Here is a 12,632-nt window from a genome sequence, read left to right on the forward strand (position 1 = left end):
TTTGACTGGTAGCAGAAAGCTTCGCTCTCATGGTTGCCCTACTATCACTGCTCTGGCAGTAATGGCAAAAGCAGAGCATTTTGGGGGAGGCACTGGATCCACCACATCCAAAGCCCTCCCATTTCCTGGTCATGTCCTGGAATGGGGAGAGTGGGGGAGAAAAACTCAGCCTTTGAGCTGGTTTAGTTGTTTTCCCTCCCGTTGTAACCAATGGGAAGGGAAACATTAAAGACAAACTGTGGGGAGAGTTGTCCCCCCTTCTGCTCTGGCTAGCAAGCCATGGACTCCACGATCTTCATAGAATTGCTCTGGCCACCTCAATATGTCAAGCCGCCTATGCTGGCTGGTGAGTTCCATTATCTAACTCCGCGCATGCCTGTATTGTGTTTTCAGGGTTACTGTGCAAACATGAAATCAGATATGGCAAAAAAATCTGCTTTGTTTGTGTAAGGCCTAGAAACTCACTGGTGGCTGGCACGGATCAACTCAAATATGTAGGCAGCATCTGCTTAAATCCCTGTCAACCCATCTATTGCCATGCTCCATGCTGTTTCTCTCCCACTTATTAGACAGAATATTTCATATGTCAAAACCAGATTTTGGAAGCAGCATTAATCCAAATATACAAGAAGACTTGTGTAATGTATGATAGCAGAATCTAGAACTTTTTGATGGAAGGTACACACCCAGCCCTGATCGTGTTGTGTGAAGGAATATTTTTGAGGTATTTCTGTAATGGCAAGTGGGTGCTGCTGTATGCAGAGAAACTACTTGATCTACTGTCCTGGCTGACACTCAGATCTTGGACAGATAAATGTAATGGATCAATTGCAGGAGAGACCAGAGAGGTGGTAAGAGTAAATGTTGCTATGCCAACAGAGATCCCTCTAGTATCTAGAGGGTAATGGGAGTAAGCTGACTTCACCTTTGACACAATGAAGGGTCTGGGCACAAATAGAACAAAACTGTTGAAGAATTTATAACAGCCTTCCCCAACCTGATGCCCCTCTAGATATTTTGGACTACAACTCCTATCATCCATTACCATGGGCCATTCTGGCTGGGACTGATGGGAGCTGTAGTCTAGAAACATTGGGGGGGCACCAGCTTGGAGAAGGCTGGCATACAATTGTTTAAAAAGGTGTAAAACAGGTGTAGGGTGTGTGTGTGAGTGTAAGAAGGGGGGGGGATGTCTGACCATGCTGAGACTACGGTCTGCTTCCAGCTGAAGTGTGTGTGGGGGTGTACTATTGCAAAGTGGAAGACTGAACAGTTCTTTATATAAAAACTAGAACGTCAGGAGGAAGATTAGGCTAGAAACCCCCTTGCCCTAGTTTTCTACACTTGGGGGGGGGGGTTTGACTACTGCTCTATAATCATGTCTTCTCCCTGTTTGAGATGGTACAGCCCCTCTCCTTCCCCTGCCCCCAGGTTTAGCACCGCACTGAAAACTAGGTCTAAAAGAGAAGCTACTGGATTATATGAGCACTGTTTTTTTTGTCTAACAGTTCTAAAGTTAACAATAGCCAGAAGGAAAGTGACTAGAAAAGGCCATTAGACTCAAATCTGTAACAAAGATATTTCAAAGTGCATAGCTGAGGTTGTTTGCAAGCATCCTATAGCAAGAGGAATGATTGCGGAGTTTTTGGTTTCTATTGTGTATGGTGGGAAACACAATCCCCAATAAACCAGAGGTGGGTGTCTGCCACAGATACAGACCTCCTGCTATTCTGTGTGACCTCCCCAGTTTGTCACCTTCTTTCTACATGGACAACGGAAATGGTAAATCAATATCAATTGCTCTTATTTATCAAAATTTAAATCCTGCCTTTCTAGGGCCCGTGCACCACTCAGAGCGGCTCATGACAATTTAAAACCCCAGTACACTATCAAAACATGCATAAGTTAAAAATACAGAGGCAGAGTCTTTGAGCAAACACATAGTGGGCAGAAGCCTTCCAGGATAGAAATATTTCATCAACTGGCAAAAGATATCCAGAAAGAGCCACCCACACTACATGGGGCAAGGTGTTCCACAATGTCGTTGCAGCTACTGAGAAGGCCCTGTATCTTGCCGTCATCAGCTGTGCTTCCACTCTAGGTGTGACAGAAGGCTCTCTTCTGATCTTCATGAGCAGTTAGGTTTGTATGAGAGGGGGTGATTCATCAGCTATCCTTGATTCAAGCCTTAGGACTTTAAAGCTGATCACCAACACTTTGAAATTGTGCCTGGTAGTAAATTGGCTGCCAGGGTAGAGATTGCAGAACTTCATGATTCCATGGGTACAACCCCACTAACATCCGTGCCACTGCATTCTGGGCCACCTGCAGCTTCCAAAGACATTTCAAAGGTAACCCCATGTAGAGCATGGTACAGCGATCCAGTCCTGATGTAACTAAGGCATACGTTACCATAGCCAGGTCTGACTTCCTCAGAATGGGCATAGTTGGCACAAAAGCCTAAGCTGGGCAAAGGCACTCCTGGCTGTCACCACCACCTGGTCATCCAGATGCAAAGCTGAATTCAGCAGCACCCCCAAACAGCAAACCTGGTTTTTCAAAGGGAGTACAATCCCACCTGAAATAGGCTGAACTCTATTCCCTCCTCCTGACCAGAAGCCTATCCACCTTGTCTGGATTAAGCTTCAATTTGTTAGCCTTCCTCAAGCCCATTACTGCCTTCATGCACTGGTTTGGAAGCCCAACAGCTTCCTGGGTATTAGGTGAAAAAGAGAAGCACAGCTGCATATCCTCCACATATGGGGGAAAACATGCTCCAAGCCCTCAGATGACCTTTCCCAGGGGTTCCATGTAGATAGTAACTCACATAGGGGACAGAAGTGGTAACCTGAGAGGCATCAAACAGGAGCCCCCCAACCAGGGATGCTGGAGAAATTCAAGACAGACTAAAATGAGTTTGGATTTCTAAGAATCTGACCTGTAGAATCTGCTGCAGACCATCCTCCTCTGGGCGCGTGGAGTCCGTGGACTTTCAGATCTTTTTTTACTTTCCTGAAATTTATGCAAATTTATTTGTAGGAAAATATGCAAGTTTCTGCTGAGACTGGTAAATATACATGGGGGAACGTTGAATGGAATGGGGGAAAATACGCTAAATGTTGCACACTAATGTAAATTACATAAATTGTTGCTAACCCTCTTATGGAATTATTTGCATATTTTTCCGCATAACAAACAAAATTTGAATCCATCTGTGAACAGACGCCAGAACGCATGACACCACACAATCCACGAAATACTCACGGGACAGATTTCACAAAATCTGGACATCCCTACCCCCAGCATCACCTCATAGAACTTTTAAAAGTATGACTCTGAGAACCTCATGTGATACGTTAGGGCAGTGCCAGGACACCTTCCTCTTCTTCCTCTTCTTGTTTTGTTGTTGTTGTGTCTGCAATATCCAGGCACCAAGCTGGTGCTGCAAAAGGTACAGCCATGTCCTGTATCTCCTGCTCTCTTTTCAATGCAAACGTCCCACCTGGGGACAACACAGCAGGCTGGTGTTCTGGCTTTCAGGCCAATATATCTGTAGAAATTGTGTGATGCTTTTCTTTCTTATTCTTTTTTTGTGCATTTCTATACCACCTGCCTAGAAACAACTAAGCCAGTTTACAAAAATTCAGAAAACCAAAATCATAAAGAGAGAGAAAATGTTTTTAAAATAACCTGTAAAAGCATAACAGTTTCAAAAGCCAAATTATAAGATGCCCCTCTTCCTGAATGCAGGGATTGTGGGGACCAGTTGTATCTCCAGAGAGAATATATTCCAGATTTTGGGAGCAACACAGGACAAAGCCCTATCAGGGTTGTATCTGAGCCCATAGAGTCCCAAGGCGGCTCTGATTCTGAGGAGGAGATACAATTCGTGGGAGAGGAACTCTCTCAGACTTCAGAGGTGCAGCTGGAGGGGGAGCCCCCCCCCCCGCTCACATCCCTGGGAGCAACAGTGACCCAGGCATGGAAAGGGAGGGACAACTTGAGCTTTTAGACGCGAGGCGCAGGCACAAGCGAGAGATTGCGGGAACCGAGCTTAGGCACTCAGCCCAATTGGCTCGATGTCAACAGCTGCGTCCCGAGGTCCCACGGGAGAGGGGGAGATCTTCCCCTCCCACCCCTTAAGTTCAGAGAGTTGCCGCGTTTTTCCCAGAGATCAGCTGACATCCTAACCCTTAGAAACCCCTAGATGGCTGTTCCTTTGTAGTTCCTCTGAGTCTCGGGCAATTAGCATCTGTATGCTTCATTAGGATGAATGGAAGTAACGCCTTGGAAAGCAGCCCTTTTGTCTGAGTGTTGATTCTGGCTATTGGAGGCTTCAGTAGGCAACAGGGGCATTCTGACAAGCCCTTTGTATATGAGGGTCTATAGTGGCCAGCAGCCTGTCACAAAACAAAGAAGAGGATCCTTAAGAAGTGTAGCTGTTCCCAGATCCTCACCCCAGGAAGCAATATCCCCTGAGCTCATCTTCAGATTAAAATGGTAGGACTTATCAGGATTCTGGGCTTTCCTTGCAGTTGGCACATGCTCCTCCTGCCCCCAGAGGCTTTAGGGCTCAGACCCCAGTGATGGTCAAAGTTGCCATGTAGACCAGGCCTGAGATCAAGGGGCGAAGTGGAGCTGTTGCATCTCCCTGCTGCCCCTTAGCTCGGGCAGTGAGGACGTTGCAACTAGTGAGGACGGTGGAACACTCAGGGCAGGCATATGGTCACCTAAAGCCAGCAGTTGAGCCTTGAAGGCCAATGGCTTGGATGCAGAATTACTTTCCCTTTCAGTGAGGTATCCCCTGGACCAAATAGCAGCACTTGTCCAATCCTGATGTTGTGTCTGTGACACCCAGACATCTATTATAGTGACTGCCCAAGGAAAGCACCAATCCAGTAGGCCAAGTACCAACAGTAACTTGACTGTCCAGGTGCTGAGAACAGTGGTAAGTTTAGGATTCCTATAGACAACTATGTTCCTTTTATCCGGGAAAAGATGGATTCCAAGGAATGCTTCCTTGTATTGAAATACAGGAATATTATACTGGGTTCACTGATCACCCTTAATAGCCAGCAAGCCTTATTTAAATAAATGAAATATTCCCTTGCCCCTGCATCCCAGAATACTGTTGGGGGCTGCAACCTTTCTTTTTTAGGATACTTGTGCCAAAACCCTTTTAGAGACTTTCCTTAAGGATAGAGGCAACCGCCTTCTGTCCTGGGGTTCAGCCCCTCTTACTATACCACTACAAGAAGGCTTGCAAAGTATTGTAATACACTAGTCTTTTCCAACCCACCACCTTCCAGATGTGTTGGGCTACAGCTCCCATTTCCGCAAGCCAGCATGCTGGCTTGCGGAAATGAGAGCTGTAGTCCAACACATCTGGAGGGTGCCAGGTTGGAGAAGGCTGCTGTAGACCTTGTTTCGTAGAGTGTTTCCTAGAAGCCAGCAGGGTTTCTAGCACCACATCAGAATATTAAAACTGCCATAACCAAAGTCAGCCTTCACACTATTCAGAGAATCATAGAATAGTAGGGTTGGAAGGGGCCTACAAGACCATCGAGTCCAGGCCCCTGCTCAATGCAGGAATCCAAGTCAGAGCATCCCTGACAAGTGGCTGTCCAGCCTCATCTTGAATGCCTCCAGTGTGGGAGAGCACACAACCTCCCTAGGGAATTGGTTCCATTGTCGTATTGCTCTAACAGTCAGGACGTTTTTCCTGATGTTCAGCCAGAATCCGGCTTCCTGTAACTTGAGCCCATTATTCTGTGTCCTGCACTCTGGGATGATCGAGAACAGGGGTGTTGCTAGGGTCTTAAAAGATCCGGGGCACAGGCCCATAACACAAATTTGCATATACACACACACACACACACACACACTGGAGTCTAAGCACACGTCTAATATACGTGTGTGTGTGTGTGTGTGTGGTGCGTGCATGCAGTGTGCTTTTGTGTGTGTATAGATTACATACATACATAAGAAGTGTGCACTGACCCCCCACCCCACTTCAACTCAGACCCCGATTCAGCATTTTGGAAAACATCCCACTTCTACTTGGGCCAATCTGTAGTCAGACCACTTCAGCTCAGCACAAAACCTGAGTCAAGGTTTGGAAAAATGAGTCTTTATGCTTCCTGTTGACTACAATGGGAAATTAGAAAAAAAAACAACTGTGACTTTTTTCTCTTGGTCAGAAGTGGATAATTTCAGGCATAGTAGCCCCCTAGAAGGGGATTACACCTGCCCAATGTCCGAAAAATAGGTGCAGGGTTTATATTTTGATTTTCTTTTAAAGGGAACTGCCAATAACGTTTTAATTCCTTCGAAGAATTGGATACAAATTTCAGGATTAATTGCCCCATCAGAGAAGATCATGACTGCCAAATTTCAGAATGATAGCCACAAGGAGTTTTGTGCAAGGATGGCCTTGACATTTTGAGGTCTCCATAGAATCATAGAATCATAGAATAGTAGGGTTGGAAGGGGCCTGCAAGGCCATCGAGTCCAACCCCCTGCTCAATGCAGGAATCCAAGTCAGAGCATCCCTGACAGATGGCTGTCCAGCCTCGTCTTGAACACCTCCAGTGTGGGAGATCCCACCACCTCCCTAGGTAATTGGTAACTTCTTGTCCAAAAGAGGACATACTTCTCTCCCTATGTTCCTTGTGGACCATTGCCTACAGTTGTCCCTAAGTAAGAAACCAGCAAAGTTTCAGAAGGACAGGTGAAGCAGTTCATGTGGAAGGGGAGTTCTCCAGTTTGGGGGAGGGAGTGATTTGCTTTCCCTTCCATTCACCCCTTCCCCAATAGTTTTTGGGTAGATTTGTATGAAAATGCACAGGTCATTAGAGGTTTCCCCCAGGCAAGAAACCTGCAAAGTTTCTGAAGGATATACATGCATTCTAATTGAGAATGACTAGAATTTATTTACATTTCACCAATGTTAGCAGCAGGGGAACATGGGTGGGAAGGTGCTATTGCACTCATGTCGTGATTGTGGGTTTCCAATGGGCATCTGGTTGGCCACTGTGTGAACAGAATGCTGGACTAGATGGACCTTGGTCTGATGCAGCACGGCTCTTCTTATGTTCTTAAATACAGAGTGCCTCTGAGCATATGCAGAATGCTTTTCTTTCACCACTGAGCACTTACATTCTCCCCCTAACAATTCTGTTTCCCCCCATGCAACCATCCCTCCTCATCCTACCATCCTCCAGCAACTCTTCATAAAAACAGATGTTTTGTTTTGTGCAACCCTCCTCTACCTCTGCCTTGTTATGCACAAGCTCTCGTTGTATCTTCCTCCCCATAACTTCATTTGTGCCAAGACTTCACCAGGACTCAGCCAATGAGTCTGTTTTCAAAACTAGAGCTCAGTTATGGAGAAACTCTGACCATGCACTAAGTGCCTTTCCCTCACCTCACTGAAGCTAGAGTTGGTGCAAAAAAATACCCGCCCAACCCACAAATGGCAAAACATGCATAGGACTGAGCTGAAAGGGTAGTCAGTTCATTAGACGGAATTGGGTAGGCACTGTATTAAGCCTGCAGTACCATGCTCACAACTCAGGACTTATTTCTGAGTAAACATGACAGAACATCAAGGTGCAAACCTCCCTGCAAAAGTAACTTGTGCCAGAAACCCTATGGTAGGGTAAGCCTCATTAAATATAATGGGGCTTCTAAGTAGGCATACATAGGATTGCACAAACGAGCAGTATTTATCTCCCCTCCACTTAAAAAATAAACCCCAAACTCCTCTTTTTTAAAATTAAAGCTTTCTGTTCATAGGAACGTAGGAAGCTGCCTTATACCGAGTCAGGCCCCGGGTCCATCTAGCGCAGTATTGTTGACGCTGACTGGCAGCAGCGGCTCTCCAGGGTTTCAGGCAGGATTCTCTCCTAGCCCTACCTGGAGATGCTGGGGATTGAACCCGGGACCTTCTGCAGGCCAAGCATGTGCTCCACAGCTAAGCTACAGCCCTTCCTGTTGCTGGATAATGGCAACTGACAAAACAGCCCCAGATTTGTTTCTCTGCAACCACGTGAGCCCACTTTTCTCAAAGACTTGAGTGAGGAGGAGAGAAACCAACCCTCTTGTCTGTTTGTATAAAGTCAAATACAGTTCAGAACTTCTCTTGCCCATGGAAGAGAATTCTCTTTAAGAATTCCCCAAGATATGTTCTGGGTGGAATAAAGAAGAGAAAGAAATAACAGGGGAGGGGAGGAGAGGGAAGAAGAAAAGAAGAATGGTGATTGGAAATGTGCGCTGGGGTGGGGGGTAGAGAGAATTCCCTAAGCTAAGTGGCTCCTTTCAGAAAGGTAGTACTTCAGAGGAATTTAGGAGGCTGTGGAGGGTTTGTGAGGATTGCACATACTTAGGTAAGGTGGCTGAGGGCTTTTTCTAGCTTTTTTAAAACTGTAGAACCTAGCTAAAAGCCCCAGCAGTTTCTCGATCATGACGCCACATAGTCCTAACCCTCCCTTTGGGATTATTTGAGTCCTACAGCTATTTAGGAGAAAATAAAGTGGAGGGGGAGAAAGAAGTTTGTGGAGGCTGATTGGATCCTTGGCTGTACTGAAGCTACTAAACTTCTGCAGAATCCAAAGGTTTCAGTTCAAGGCAGTAAAATCTAATGCCGTGTGAAATACCAGTATTTCACATGGAGCTCTTTCTTCCTTTCCTTCTCCCTCTTCAAAATTTAATTGCAGGCAAGCTCACAACAGTGGGCATGTAAGAGTAGAAAAGAAAAGTAGGGGGGAGAGAGGTTTTTTGCACCTCAAAAAAAGACCTACACCAGAGATTAGGGATAGTGACCTCCTAATGGTCACCTTAAACACCTTCTGATTAGGATCTCTAATTCCCTGGGTGACTTGACAGTTTTTACTTTTTGTTTTAGCCTTTGAGAAAATGAAACTTTATGCATGGCTAGCACAAAAGCCACTGGGCCTAACTGTCTGAAATTTGGTAGGTTCAGTCAGCTCCACAAATTCCATGGATTTATGTAGAAGAACAAAGAAATTATAGCTCTTTGCTTTGACTGGGCCCAGGACTGAGCCCTGCAGTACCCTGATCATTACCTCTCCTCAGTTTGAAAAGATCCCATTGGTAAGCACTCTTTGAGTCCGATTCTGTAGCCAACTGTGGATCCACCTGATAGTTGTTTCACCTAGCCCACTTTGAGCTAGTTTGCTCATCAGGATATCATAGGGCACTTTGGCAAAAGCTTTGCTGAAGCTGAGGTATATTATGTCCACAGCATTCCCACAGTCCACAAGGAAGGTTACCTGATCAAAAAACGAGATCAGATTTGTCTGGCAGCATTTGTTCTTGACAAATCCGTGTTAGCTTCGAGTAATCACTGCATTGTTTTCAAGGTGCTTATGGACTGATTGCTTTATAATTTGCTCCAGAATTTTCCCAGGGATTGATGTCAGACTGACTGGTCTGTAGTTCCCAAGTTCCTCCTTTTTATCCTTTTTGAAGATAGGGACATTAGCTCTCTCCAGTCATCTGGCACTTCACCCGTCCTCCATGATTTCTCAAAGAGAATAGACAGTGGTTCTGAGAGTTCTTCTGCCAGTTCCTTGATTACTCTAGGGTGCAGTTCATCTGGCCCTGGAGATTTGAACTCATTCAAAGTAATGAGGTGTTCCTTGAGGCCTATCGATCTCAAGCTGCAATCCTGCCCCTTCAGCCTGTACTTCGCCTTTGCCAGGGGCGTCATAGACCCTCTTTTGAGAGAAGACTGAGCCAAAGTAGGAATGGAGCACTTCTGCCTTTTCTTTGTCATCTGTTATCATTTTGCCAACCTTATTTAATACTTGAACCACCATTTCTTTCCTCTGTCTTTTACTATGCATGTATCTGAAGAAAGCTTTTTTGTTGCTTTTAGCATCCCTCGCTAACCTCAACTCATTCTCAGCTTTAGCCTTCCTGACGCCATCCCTGCAATTCTGTGCTACCTGCCTGTACTCTTCCTTTGTAGCTTGGCCTTCTTTCCACTTCCTATATGTGTTTTTGTTTGTTTGTTTGTTTTCAGGTCATCCCTAAGCTTTTTGTGAAGCCACATTGGCTTCTTCTGTTATCTTCCACCTTTTCTTCTTGTTGGAATTGTTTGTAATTGTGCCTTGAGAATTTCCTTTTTTAAAAGCTCCCACCCATCTTGGACTCCTTTTCTTGTTAGAGTCCCTTGCCATGGGACCTTACTTATCATTGTTCTGAGTTTATTAAAATCAGCTTTCCTAAAATCCAGGGTACGCGTTTGACTACACTCGGCTTTTGCTTCCCATAGAACCAAGAATTCAAGTACAACATGGTCGCTTTCCCCCAGAGTTCCTGTAACTGCTACTTTATCCACTAAGTCATCTCTGTTGGTTAGGATCAAGTCAAGGATAGCCGATCCTCTAGTTCCTTCCTCTACTTTCTGTAGGAGGAAGTTATCCGCCACACAAGTCAGGAATTTCCTGGAGGGGCCATGTTTTGCAGAATTTGTCTCCCAACAAATATCGGGGAAATTGAAGTCCCCCATTACTACTACATCATGCTTCCTTGAAACACTGGCAATTTGCTTTTCAAAAGTTTCATCCTCGTCTTCTCCTCTCTTTTTTTAAATATATTTTTATCTATTTTATCTTTATAAATGAAATATACAATACCAAACATACCAACAACCTGATCAATACTAGAATTTTCCAACAATACAGTATTCTGAAGAGGACACCATGATAACAAAAGGTGGAAAAAGAAAGAAAGAAAGAAAGAGAAAGGGAAAAAGGCAAAGGGAGGAGGAAAGGAGGTGAAGAAAAAGGAAGAAGATGCTTTCCCCTTCCCCCCCCTCCCTCCCTCTTAAAGAATTAAATTTAAACGCCAATACCCCCCAGCCTCCGATGCCATTCTATTTTATAAACTGTATCTATAGCCTTAACAATCTTACAGTTTAATAAACAACCTTACATTTCAATATCATATCATCAATCTTATATCCAAGAAACAGGTCTACAGTTCATTCCCAGTAGCCTAGATTATTACTACTACTACTACTACTACTAATAATAATTTTTTAAAAAGGAATATAGTGTTATATAATAATAAAACTTAAAATAAACCTTCAACAGTCAGTAAGATATTTTATATTGTATACTAGACATATAAGTACACATTGTACCCTCAAACAATTAATTTAAATACAGCATACCATATCTCTTTTGAAATAAAAAATATAAAGAAAAGCAAGAAAAAACAAAAGATGAAAGAGAATAGACGAATATATATATATAATCATTTATCTTCTGATCTAGCCTGGATAATGTAGACTAAACACAAACAGTTAACAAAGCTTGTTGAAAGATTTCAGTTAATGGGGTTGTAACAGCAATCTTGTGCATTTTTACATTCAGCCATACCTCCACCATTTCATGATTTATAAACTTCTTCATGATTTATAAACTTCTTCAGACACGATACAAAGTGTAGCAGGATATTTTAAGTAATATTGTAAGTTCATTTGTTTTGCCATATTTTTTGCTTTGATAAATTGCCTTCTTCTATTCGCCACCTCTTTGATGTAATCTGGAAATAACATAACTTTATCTTGTTTGCAGGAAAGACTTCCACCCTCTCTTGCCAAACGCAGGATATAATTCTTTGTGGAGACTTTTGCAAATTGGACTATGATGGTATAGTCAGTCCCTTTCGCATTTGGCACACGAAATGCCTGCTCAATATCAAGTAAATAATCAGATGGGATAGGGAGTATCTCATGCAAACGTTTATCCACAAAAATAGGCAATTTTACATCATTAGACAAATTTTTAATCCCAATAATACATATGTTGGATCTTCTCGTGAAGGCCTCCAGTTGAGAAATTCTGTCAGAGGTATTTTTAAAACAAATTTGTGTCGAAGTTTCATTCCCTGCTACTCAGTCTTCTAGCTCGTTAATTCTCGTCTCCATTTTTTGCCATGACGCAATAATTAAATCGACGGCTCCTTGCAAGGCGGTGATGGAATTTTGGATTAAATCCAACCTTTTGGCTTGCTCTGTAAATTGCGAAGATAACGTCTTTATCAGAGTAACTAATTCCCCTATATCTTCTGTTTTCAAAACTTTTGACACAGGAGGTACAAGGGGAGTTGGCGGTGAAGCCATGTCTTCTCCTCGGTGCATTCATGTTTCTCTCAAACAGATCTTACAGGTCCTCAGATGTTCTCAGATGTTGTTAATATTTCTTAAATCATCCCACAGGAGTTGTTGATATTTCTTGAAGCATATATTATTATGGAACACGTCAGCCCTGTTTTCTCCTATGAAATAGGAGTCTCATCACAGCTTTTTGCATTGGTAAAGCTCTGGGGAGATAATCCTGGAATCCAGCCCCCCCCCCCCACTATCTCAAGAGGGGTACTTTTCTCCAAGATGTTGTCCAGATGCTGCCTTGCCCCCCCCGCTTTAATTCCAGGGGGGAGATGAAAAGGTTTTTCAACCTTTTAAAAAGGTTTTTCAACCTTTTAAAAAGCTGTTTGAGAAAACTCCCATGGGAGAACCTGTGGGAAGCTGCCAGAGCGACATCAGTTCCAACCGGAAGTCCTCCTTGTCTTCTCCTTGATCGGGTGGCTGGTAGTAG

The sequence above is a fragment of the Heloderma suspectum genome, chromosome 2 (genome assembly GCF_057233095.1).
Source record: "Heloderma suspectum isolate Gila_16-S chromosome 2, 16-S_ref, whole genome shotgun sequence".
Classification (NCBI taxonomy): Eukaryota; Metazoa; Chordata; class Lepidosauria; order Squamata; family Helodermatidae; genus Heloderma; species Heloderma suspectum.